This window comes from Bidens hawaiensis, unplaced genomic scaffold (assembly GCF_021521415.1).
Source record: "Bidens hawaiensis isolate Kalapana, Puna unplaced genomic scaffold, B.hawaiensis_p1.1 tig00037674_1, whole genome shotgun sequence".
NCBI classification, from domain to species: Eukaryota; Viridiplantae; Streptophyta; class Magnoliopsida; order Asterales; family Asteraceae; genus Bidens; species Bidens hawaiensis.
Window position 1 is genome coordinate 84789 of NW_027496589.1, and position 11851 is coordinate 96639.

Below are 11851 nucleotides of genomic sequence, written 5' to 3' on the forward strand. Positions count from 1 at the left end.
GCTTTACCAAAAATTGCTGTCATGTGCACAAAGTTGACTGAAATTCATTGTAGGGGTGCACCTTATTTTGATATGGGTGCAAAAATGAAAGAAAAATTTATAAAATATTTTCAACAACTACCCGCTGTTTTGACCTGTGCGGCTGCGTTAAACCCTTGCATCAATGTTGGTGGTGTTGAAGCTTTAATAGAAAAAATTTGTGATGAGCTAGGGTTAAACGACGATCAAAACCCCTATTATAGCCAAACTTTAAAGAATGATTTCAACACCACATTGGCAAACATGTATGATGTTTACCTTACAAAACACGGGTCGTCTTCCCAAATTCATGACTCGTTAAGAGCTGTTGCCCAATCCCAATCCCAAACCGACCTTGAAATGGGGATGTACTACATGATTTGGGAAGACGCCGGTAAACGTCAAAGGGTAAACACCCCAAGCAGTGAACTTGGAAGGTATGGTGGTACCAACTTTGTGAAACACATGACTCCGGATAAATTTAGAAGTCTTGATTTGCTGGCTTGGTGGAGAGGTAAGGAGGATGAGTTTTCGATCCTCGCCGCCATGGCCAAAGATTTACTAACGGTCCAAGCTTCCACGGTAGCTTCGGAGTCTGCTTTTTCTGTTTCTGGCAGGGTTATATCGATTAGGAGGACTCGACTCACTCCAGCAGCTGTAGAGATGTCGATTTGCTACAAGGATTACTTGGACTCTTTAGACAGGGCACAACATCAACGCTCACTCGAGGGGGAAATGGACTATGAGGCGGCCTTGTATGAAGACGAGGTCAATCAAGGACACATTCAACCAATGACCGATGAAGAAGCCGCGTACGACGATTACCTAAGGAATAGCTCGGGATCGGGTAGCGAAGAAAATGAGTAACAAACATCAACTTGTTAATGTAATCGTGTCTAAGCATTCTTTAATGTTTGTATTTTTGAGTTACGAATATGCGATAACGATTTAATGTTTGTATTTTTAATGTAAAAGCTATAAATGAAAGTTATGTGTTTTTAATCTTCCAAGCAAAGAATGCTAACAACGAAACCCTAAACCCTAAACCCTAAAAAAAAAAAAAAAAAAAAAAAAAAAAAAAAAAAAAAAAAAAAAAAACCGGTTAACCGGTTAGACCGGTTATTAAAAACCGGTTATAAAAAACCGGTTTAATAACCGGTTCTAACCGGTTTTTAAACCGGTCCAAACCGGTTTGGCCGGTTTGAGTTTTCAGCAATAAAAACCGGTTAATAACCGGTCCGGTTATTAACCGAACCGGTTTTTTTCTGGATAAAAAAAACCGGTCCGGTTAATAACCGAACCGGTTTTTTCAAAAAAACCGATTTGTGCACCTCTAGCCCGAGCCCATGAACAGAATGTCAAAAAAGCTGGTAGACGATATGAGCCTCCAAAGATCAATGGTTGAAGAAAGAACATAATATTTGACATCAAATGCTGGAAATTAGTTTGTGTATTATTATTCTTTAATAAGGTAAAATGCATGCGGAGGATTATAAGAAATGCCATGGGCGACTACGATACACATAATTGTATATTCCAAAATCAAAACCCAGCCGATTATCCAAAAAAGAATTACAAAATAATAATGATGTACGCATTCATGTTTTACAATATGAATACGTAATATATTAAAGAATATATCTTTCACCAACATAGATGTAGGAACAACAATACGCGCGTCCAGCTGAAGGGCAACCGTTTGCTGGCTCAGAATAACAAAAGGCTGAAAAATAAGTTGTAATTCCAACTGTTATGAAAGAAGAGCCGAGAGCAGGAACAAAATGCTCTCGTGCTACCCTTCCCACAAGAATGAGACAATGAAGACGCAAACAGAATGGTTCATGGAAAGTTCAGTAAGCTCTTTGATGAGCTCTAGATCAAAAGGGTCCAATGAAAGGGGCCGAGAGATGTGGATATTTATATTTTTTGGCACTTGAAATCTTACTACATTTCATAATATTACACTTCAAAGAATCATAATTGACATTTAATGGATAAAATGGTCAACTTACCAACTTGTTTATATCTCTTGGATCTATAAAGCCCATAAAAGGATATCATAATGATATGAAGCTAGTTTTTAAAACTAAATTCCTTTTATTGAGCAAGTTTGAACCATAGCCATGTTCGAATTCCTCAACACTCTTCATTTATTTGCTCAAAATTGAAACCCTGTTGTTTTTTGACAAACTGCATAAATTTTAAATCACGTTACCGATCAGAATTGTAGCAATCAAAAGTTTATTTGATTAATTTATGACACAGAGTTAGATAAACAGGATAAATTTTGATGAACTGAAACCATTGCATCATCGTATCAACTGAGTCAAACTTAGGCCATGTTGTACAAAGTTATATAGAAATCTAAATAGAACTATTTAATTTCAAATCAAAGTTATAAAATTTGAGAAGTCCCATTAGTTGGATTTAATTAAAGAACCAAAAGGATATAATTAATTTATCGAAACCCATGGTTTTACCAACGAATATCCTATGAATGTTTTAATTTTGTGTTGCATTCAATAAATAGATACCCATGTTGATGAATATTGATTGAAACACATTTAAAAAGAAGAAATCAAACAAACCTTATAATTCTAATGTAGAAGACGAATGCAAAAGCTGACGAAGATCGTTAATTGAATATGAATAGGCTGATCGCATTTTTATATTGAATTAGGGTATAATCATTATAGAATTAGGGTTGAGGATTACATATGAATATGTATATTCCAATAGAATCTGCAAATGGAACCTGCAAATTGTATATGAATAATGGAATCGTTTAAATTGAATATGTATAGTCCAATAGGATTAAATCAGAATACAATTAACAATCATCATCATAGAATTAGTGTTGGGGATTACATATCAATTCCGATTGTCATCAAAGAATTAGGGTTAAGGATTACCTTTAAAGTTGAAGACATCGATTAAAATGAATTCTAATTGAGAAAAGCATTAGCCTATGGGAATTATTAGGTTTAAGCCTAAAGGATGGAAATGAAATTCCCTTTTACATAGTTTGGTTGTTTACAGAACCCGCTATATGTGAATTCAATTTTAATTTTAATGAAAATTAAAATGTAAAAAAGAAATGCCATGTGGCAATTTAAAGAGATTTAATGAAAAGGAAAAAATTAAAAGAATGTCAAAATGTCATGGGTCAATTTAAAGATATTTGATGAAAAGTATTTTAACGAAAAGGAAAAAATAAAAAAATGCCAAAATGACATTTGACAATTTAAAGAAATTTGATGAAACTTATTTTAATGAAAATGAATAACAAAAAAAATGTTAAAATGCCATGTGGCAATTTAAAGAATTTTGATGATAAGTTTGAGAAAATGGTTACTTAAAAATCCACTATTTTATTATATAGGTAGATATAGGTTGATAGATAGATAGCATAGACATATTAAAATAATTAAAATGCATTTATTTTTTTATTTTTATTTTTTCATATATATATATATATATCTAGGTTTCTATATCATATATTTTTCCTACTTTTCTCCATCTTTTATGAAGTTTTATTTCCAATTCTATTTTAATCAAAAATAGAGAAAAATGTTAAAAATAATGAACGAGCCAAACCCTAGCTTATAAAACAAGTCATGAGCCAAGCTGAGCTTGAACTTTATCTAAAGAGCTCAAAACATGCTAACCTCGAGCCTAGTGGAGCTTGGGTTGACTAGTATACATCCCTAAAAGTAATCAGTGACGGACACAAAAATTTTTCTCACATGGGTCAGAATTCTTTTGGGTCGGTACCAAGTTGACTAACGCTATGTAAATTTTTTTCCCAGTCCGGTTCGGTCGTTCGGGTAAGGTAATCGGTATATAACTTTTTTGTCTGATTCGACCGTTCCGGTCGGGTCGAATCGGGTCACGTCATATAGAAAAAAAGATAATAAAACAAAATATCATATAACAAAAATGTGTGAAACTTCAATGGAAATACATGAGTAAAATACAATATACTTGAATTTGTTTTATACGGGTTTCATTTTTTTTAAATTAAACCAAAACATTATCTTGTTTGGCAAATTAGACTTCATATTTGTTTCATTGCTAAAAAGTATCTTTCAGCATTTGCGGGTGCATTGGGTAAAACGGGAGTTAACATTAATAAATGATAAACCAATGCAAATGAAGTTGGAGAGCAAAACAATGAATATAGATTCTTTTAAGATTAAAACTCTTAAACCATTGAGCTCACCCGAAATATAACTTGCGCCATCATAGCCTTTTCTTTAATTAGGTTAAATGTAGATTAGGTTGGGAATTTGAGATTCGGGCTTAAAAATTAGGTATAGATTGGTCGGTAGTTGAGCTTAAATTTGTATTAAAATTGATCTATCAGACTCAAATTTAAATGGATAAATTATTTATATACATTTACATAATTCTAATTGAAAATATGTAAGTTTATATTTATTAGGGTCGGTCTCGAAATTTCATAAGGTCGTCGTGTCATTCTTGAAAATTCACAGGGGTCGGTCGAGGTTTTAACACATATATACTACTAATTTTTTTTAACGGGGAATGGCCGACCCCTTACATTCATAGTAGGTGGGGTGCGTGGTGTTCTAGAGTGCATCTAGCAAAGATTGAGATAATTAAAAAGTTCAGATTCTCACAGCATTAGACATGAGAGCATGATCTGGACTGTCCATGACTGGGGATAATGTCTCACCATAATCTTAATATTAATATATTATGCAATCCTCTTGTTCTTTGCATTATTCACAATCTTTTCAACGGATGTGAATGCAGACGGATACTTAGGCTGCACAACAGAACAGTTAAAGAAAAAATTAATATCTAGTTTGGGTCAACTAGAAAAAAGCATGACAAGAGAAATACCATCCAATTGCAGTAAGCAACATCCACACCATTTGAGGAAAACTCATAGCCATTATATTCCCGTAGTAAAGAAGATTTCATGGCATCCAACGAGCTAGCGGAAAGAACATCCACCCACCCACCCCTGGGTTTAAGAAAGTCGTTTTTTTGGATAATTAGTTAGACTTAAGAATTAAGATCCATCAGATCTGAGCAGTCGTCTAATATAAACTATATGGATGCTATAAACCACATTAGTCTTAACCAACCGTCTTGTAAATGCAAAGGTTGATGTTGGTAGGAAATATATCCATCAAGCACCAGAATTCCTGAAAACTGCCAATTGTGACATGTTAAGTGAAGCAACAAGCATATTCAAGATCAAGAAAATACAATAAGGAAGTAAAAAAAACTGAATTTAAATCTTGTACATCCTCACTTTTAGTATAGGCAACTGCTTTTATAATAACTGCAAAGACAAAAAACTTTGTACCATCTCAACTCTTTGGAGTTCCATTCCACCATCACAAAGCTTTAAAGTTATAGTTTCTTAGTTTCTTCCATGGATTCAAGATCTAAATCAACCATTGGGGCGTTCGTAATGAAGATGCAAGGCTAAATCATTCGTGCCCACTTCAGGTGTAGGGTTTGAATATGAACGGGTAATCAGGTAAACGACACTTAGTTGTGTCAATTCGTCAGACTAGGTAATGTGAATCATCATAACGTAACTCCGGCAATGGAACCTAACTTCGTTAGTTTTCTTACTGACGTGACATTATTTTGCTGACGTGGCATTAGAAGTGCCAAGCCAACATATTATGCCTAAGTTTGATCAGTTAGTGTTGTCATTGTTTTCTCGTATATAATGGGGGGGGGGGGGAGATTCACCTAGCTGATACCACTCTTAACTTTTGATTTGTAAAACACCACTCCCAGCTTTCACCCTATTTGTTACTAGCACAACAAAACTTAACGAACCTACCTTCGTTAGTTTTCTTACTGACGTGACATTATTTTGCTGACGTGGCATTAGAAGTGCCAAGCCAACATATTTTGCCTAAGTTTGATCGGTTAGTGTTGGCACTGTTTTCTCGTATATATATTTTGCCTAAGTTTGATCAGTTAGTGTTGGCACTGTTTTCTCGTATATAATTGGGGGGGGGGGGGGGGGATTATTATTTCATTAGAAGTGCAAAGCCAACATATTTTGCCTAAGTTTGGTCAGTTAGCGTTGTCACTGTTTTCTCGTATATAAAATGTACCTTATAAACAATTCTTCGTTTTGTTTCCACACCGATGTGGGACAACTATTTATCACTTTCACATTTAAGACTTTCATTCACACTTATACCTAAAACTTCCAACACAACCACCAATACTTCTTGTCGTCCACCACCGCCAACACCACCATCACCACCACTGCTGCCACCAACCATCGCTTGTGGCTAGGAATGTTCAAAGGGTAAGACCCGACCTTTTACCTAATACCCTACCCAGACCCTTTACCTTTTTAGGAAGAAACGTGGACCCGAGACCCTACCCTCCAAACAATAAAAGGGTCAGGTATAAATAAGGGTTTCGAGGGTCCTACCATTTACCCTTAAAGGCAGTAATCACATCTCATTTTCTGCATTTATCAGTTGCATATCTCATATATAACTTTAATATATGTATCCTATAACAATTATACTTTCATTTAGTAACATAGTAAAGTCTAACTTCGAAAGTTTATCAACCATTTTAACTGATGCAAATAATATTCACATTTACAAATTACATGTAGAGAACAATTCAGTGATTCCTATATATATGTTTCCAGTCAGTATTATGTCCCTTTATTTTTATTTTTATATTTCTTAGTAGTTGGGAAATTTCGGATGAATCATATATGAAATACTAAGCTTTCCAACATTTCAGATTAATCGGGAATCTGATGTATATCTATCTAGAAACTAGTAAATGGGTCAAGGGTTTGAAAAATGGTCAAACCCTTAAACCCTTTTACCCTTCAAGGTGAAATTTAAATACCCTTAACCCGACCCTTATTATATATTCTGGTCTAATTATGGGTTTTGCGAGTCGGGTAACTGGGTTTCAAGGGTCCAACCCTTATCTCACCCCTACTTGCAGCCATCTCCGTCACCGACCACCAACCCCCCCCCCCCCCCCAAATCACTACCGTTTTCATTTTATTCCGTATTTTTTCTTCCTACCAAACCACACAAAGTAAATAATTCATTCACTAATATTTCCACATAGTAACCACACATCTAAATGGAATGGTAACTATCCATTCCATTATCTAGTCCATTTCATTAACCATACCAATTATTAATCTTATATAATTTGAGAAAATGTAATTATATGGATCTTTGTTAGTTTTGTTTCACACACACCGTAGGTTGGTTTTCATCAATGGCGAATACCACCTCTTCCCTGGATACTGCTGTTGTGTTTATTATAATCGCAAATGTTGATGCATCTACTACTATCACAGTTTACCGGGTGATTCAGTATGATATCTTCGGTGCGCCTTTCGGATCTCGTGCAGCATCTCTTGATCCCCATGCAACGTTGATTTCTTATTCTCTCCCAGCTTGTTGTGGTTCCGATCTCTCCCGTACTGTCGTCATTCTTTCTCTGCATGATTCACATGATCGAGCTTTCATTCGAGGTACCATGCATGTTACTATTTTCCGAAGAACAATAACTTTGTTTTCGGTAGGATTGGTTTTGTCATTCAAAAGGGGGTGGCGGCGCAGCTTGTTGCCCGCTTACCTTCTTCTCTGTTGTAATTGGATCATTTTATTATATTATGAGATATTGAAACTCCAGACATTAATTAATTAATTATCTGATTGTGATTTTTCTTAATTATTTAGAATATATTGAGCATGGAAAGAAGCAGCCTTTAGGGGGCTTACTGCTTCAACTTCCTCAAGCTTTTGGTTTTCCTAGCAACAGATCTTTTCTTACTAATTGTATTTATACGTCTGAGAAACAACTGTTGGCGGATTTTGAGCAGAATCTAATACACTCTACTATTCAAGTCAGTCACTCAACAAGCCAACAAACAATATATATATATGTTTCTTTCTTTGTGCATATAATGCAAATGAACAACATTATGAATTTTGTTTGTTATCATGTTATAGTATCCTGTCTATTTTGCTCTTGAAGATATATATTTACGGAAACTGTTAGCCGATATCAAGAGAAACAATGCAACTGTTGCTGGCCACGGGTTAATTATTTGGATATTATCTTAATTATGATCTAAAGTTTTACTTTATAAATGGTCCATCAATTACATTCAACTTAATTATTTGGATATTGTTGGCTGCATTCCTTTGCAAATATAAGGTTACTGTTGCATCACCGCCTCCTAAGAAACTTGCATCTCCCACAATCACAAACATCCAGGTTTTTCTTCTCAACATTTATATATTTTCATGTACATTTTTTGTATTTGTTAAAATGAACCTGCAGCAGCAAAAAAAACCCTACAATTATTAGTAGTAACTGTAACAAAACAATCCACTATATATAGGGATGGTTGCCTGGGTTGAAAGCTGACGACGATTCAAACCCACTACCAACTATTGCCATCGTTGCATCATATGATACATTCGGTGCAGCTCCGGTAATTTACAAGATTACCCTTCCATTGCAATCATATTACATTCGCTTAATCGTGTCTTTTGAATTCAGGCATTGTCAGCTGGAAGTGATAGCAATGGGAGTGGAGTAGCGGCGCTTCTTGAAATTGCTAGGCTATTTTCTATTTTATATGATGACCCTGACACGAGAGGAAGGTATAACATACTCTTTGGGTTGACGTCTGGCGGGCCTTATAACTAAATCGGGACTCAAAAGGTGTCTATTTAAATTATTAGATTAGTATGATGTTACTATAGTTTGATAATAAACGCATAAGTATTAAAATGAACAAAAAGTTTGTATGGCCTGTAAAAAAGCGACTCGTTTCAATCTTGATAAGCTTTTCCTGTTACCTCATCTACTTCGCATGAACCTTTATTTAATTGAAGTTTGTCACTCATGTTTTATTATTTGCAGTGGCTTAGAAGGTTTAATGAAAGTTTACTGGAAAATATTGAGTATGCTATCTGCCTGAATAGTCTTAGCTCGGGTGAAAATGGGTTATGGCTTCATGTTTCTAAACATCCAGAGAATGCCCACTTGAAGAAAATTTTCAAGGCAGGTGGATAATAACGGCACACGAATATGTTTTCATATGCTTACATATCAACCTTAAATTCATTGTCTAATTTGGTGATTTGTGTGCAGGGTTTATCCAATGTAGCAGAGGAAATTAGCCTTAAAGTTGCGCTAGAGCACAAGAAAATAAACGTTTCTGATTCCCGAGTAACGGCATTAAGACAATAATCATATTATAAACTTAATACTGTTTAGGAAGCCATTTGATTTTATAACTTTATGCAGGTTGACTGGGAGCGTGAACAGTTTGAAAGGTTAAGGGTTACTGCAGTCACACTCTCGGGACGTTCTGTTGCACCGAGTTTCCTGGAAAACACCGGAGGCATTTCTGATAAAAGTTGAGTATTTTGAAACCATGTCATGTAATATTCTAATCTTGCTAATAAATTATTTTGTTTGCTATGTCATCAGGAGCTTTGTTGAAGAATATGCATTTGTGCCGAGGGTGAAACTGGTGGCCGAGAGTCTCGCTGTAAGACCCTTGTTAAATAAACATATTATTATTATTATTATTATTATTATTATTATTATTATTATTATTATTATTATTATTATTATTATTATTGGTGGTGGATGTGATGGTGGTAATAGTAATGCATAACTGTCATATGTAGAGGCTTATCTATGGCCAGGAAGAGAAGAACACAAATATATTAGATAAAAATGATTTGGCGGTCAGTCATCAGTACATAGAATCGTGGCTTAACATTTTATCTGAAACGCCTCGTGTGGCACCTTTTCTTTCAAAGGACAATCCATTTATAATGGCATTGAAAACGGTAATATATGACGACGTTTTATTATAATAATTATTATTATTTGTTTAAAATCGGACCTGTTTCAGGAATTAGCAGATCATGTTGAAGAAGTGAGTATGCAACATGATGAGATGGATGGGATGTTCACCTTTTACGATTCAACAGCCAGTACAATGCAGATTTATCAGGTGGAGTTCATATAAGTGATTTTGTAAGAGTAATCGTTAATGACAACTTTAGTTCTTCATTACTTACAACAATATATTTGCATAAAAGCTATAAATCTTATGTTTTTGTTGTTATTATTATTATTTGTTTAAAGTCGGACCTATTTCAGGATATAGCAGATCATGATAAAGAAGTGAGTTTGCAACACGATGTGATGGATGGGATGTTCATCGCTAACGATTCATCCACCGTTAAAGATTCAACAGTTGATACAACACGGATTTCTCAGGTGAAGTTCATATAAGTGATTTTGTAAGAGTAATTGTTGATTTCACTCACTTTAGGTATAATTGCCAATTTATACCCGTTAACTTATAAATGGGTCCATCTTGACCCATTGCTTATTACCCGTTGGGTTAGCGGGTTTATGATCTCAGATGGTTAATAATTACCCGAATTTACATTCACCCCAAAATCGACTTTAAAAATCACACTCCACTACATTTTTATAAGACAATATTTCTAATAATTTTGGGAGCTTACTGCTACTTCCTCAAGTTTTTGGTTTTCCTAGCAGTCGAACTGTTGTTACTAATTGTGATAATGGTAATGCGAAAAAATAGTTGGCGGATTTAACTATGTGCATAAAAGCTATAAATCTTAATGTTGTTATTATTATTTCTTTAAAATCGGACCTATTTCAGGATATAGCAGATGATGATGATGATGATGATGATGATGATGATGATGATGAAGATGATGATGATGAAGTGAGTATGCAACACGATGTGATGGATGGGTTGTTCATTGCTAACAATTCAACAGTTGATACAACGTCATTTCGTCAGGTGAAGTTCATATAAGTGATTTTGTGAGGGTAAATGTTGATTTCACTCACTTTCGCATTGACTGTATTGCAGGTCTTTTTTGTGACGTGTGCCTTGGTTGCGCTTTATGTTGTTACTGTACTCTTGGCTTCCCTTTACCATGAGATTGTTACAGCTATCACGGGATGATCTAAACGTTTAGGTGTGCGGGTTTATGATCACAGGTGGTAAAAAATTACCCGATTTTAAATTCACTTGAAAACCAACTTGAATTATCAAATACTCTACTGCATTTTAATTAACCGTATATATTTCTATTAATTTCAAGTTTCTAAAAACTTCAAAATACAAGTAATCATATATTTAGGATGCTTATATTTTATTGCATTTCCGAATTATTAGTTTGAAAAAAATGTATTTTTGTAAACAAATTCGTGTTTGACATCTTTCAACAGGGTGTGGTTGGTCTAATCCAATCTCTCAAAATGAAAGCAACTGGATGATGAAGCACAGGCTTGGTATGCTACAAAACTTCATAGTTTATGCATAATAGTTAATATGTTCTTATTTAGAGATTAGTGTGCTCTAAATGGTCTCAAAATCTAAACTCGCATTGCTGCTTTTATAGTTCCACTTGTTGGGTTCGTAGGCCTTGTTGGCCCGGTTTATTATATGAAGTCAAAAGAGGAGACGGGTGTGGGCGGTCGGGCCCAAGCCCGGCCCGGTTTTGATTTCTTGCATAATAATTTACTAACCCTAGTTCAGTCTCTATATAAACAACATTATGTACTTGTAATATTTGGTCACTCAATGAAGAAATACCTAGTTGCCACCCGTGGACGTAGGTCAGTTTAGACCGAACCACGTTAAATCCTCGTGTTCGTTTATTGCTTTCGTGTCGTGTTCAGTTTCGTGTGTGCGTTTAATCCTAACAAGTGGTATCTAGAGCTTAGGTTCGGATCACACGAAGAACGCGCAGAACCCTCCCGT

General features: G+C 35.0%; 1 pseudogene; it reads left to right on the forward strand.

The window, feature by feature from the left end:
* The first annotated feature begins 7284 nt into the window (after positions 1–7284).
* On the forward strand, positions 7285–11050 carry LOC143589627 (uncharacterized; annotated as a pseudogene).
* The last annotated feature ends 801 nt before the right edge of the window (positions 11051–11851 follow it).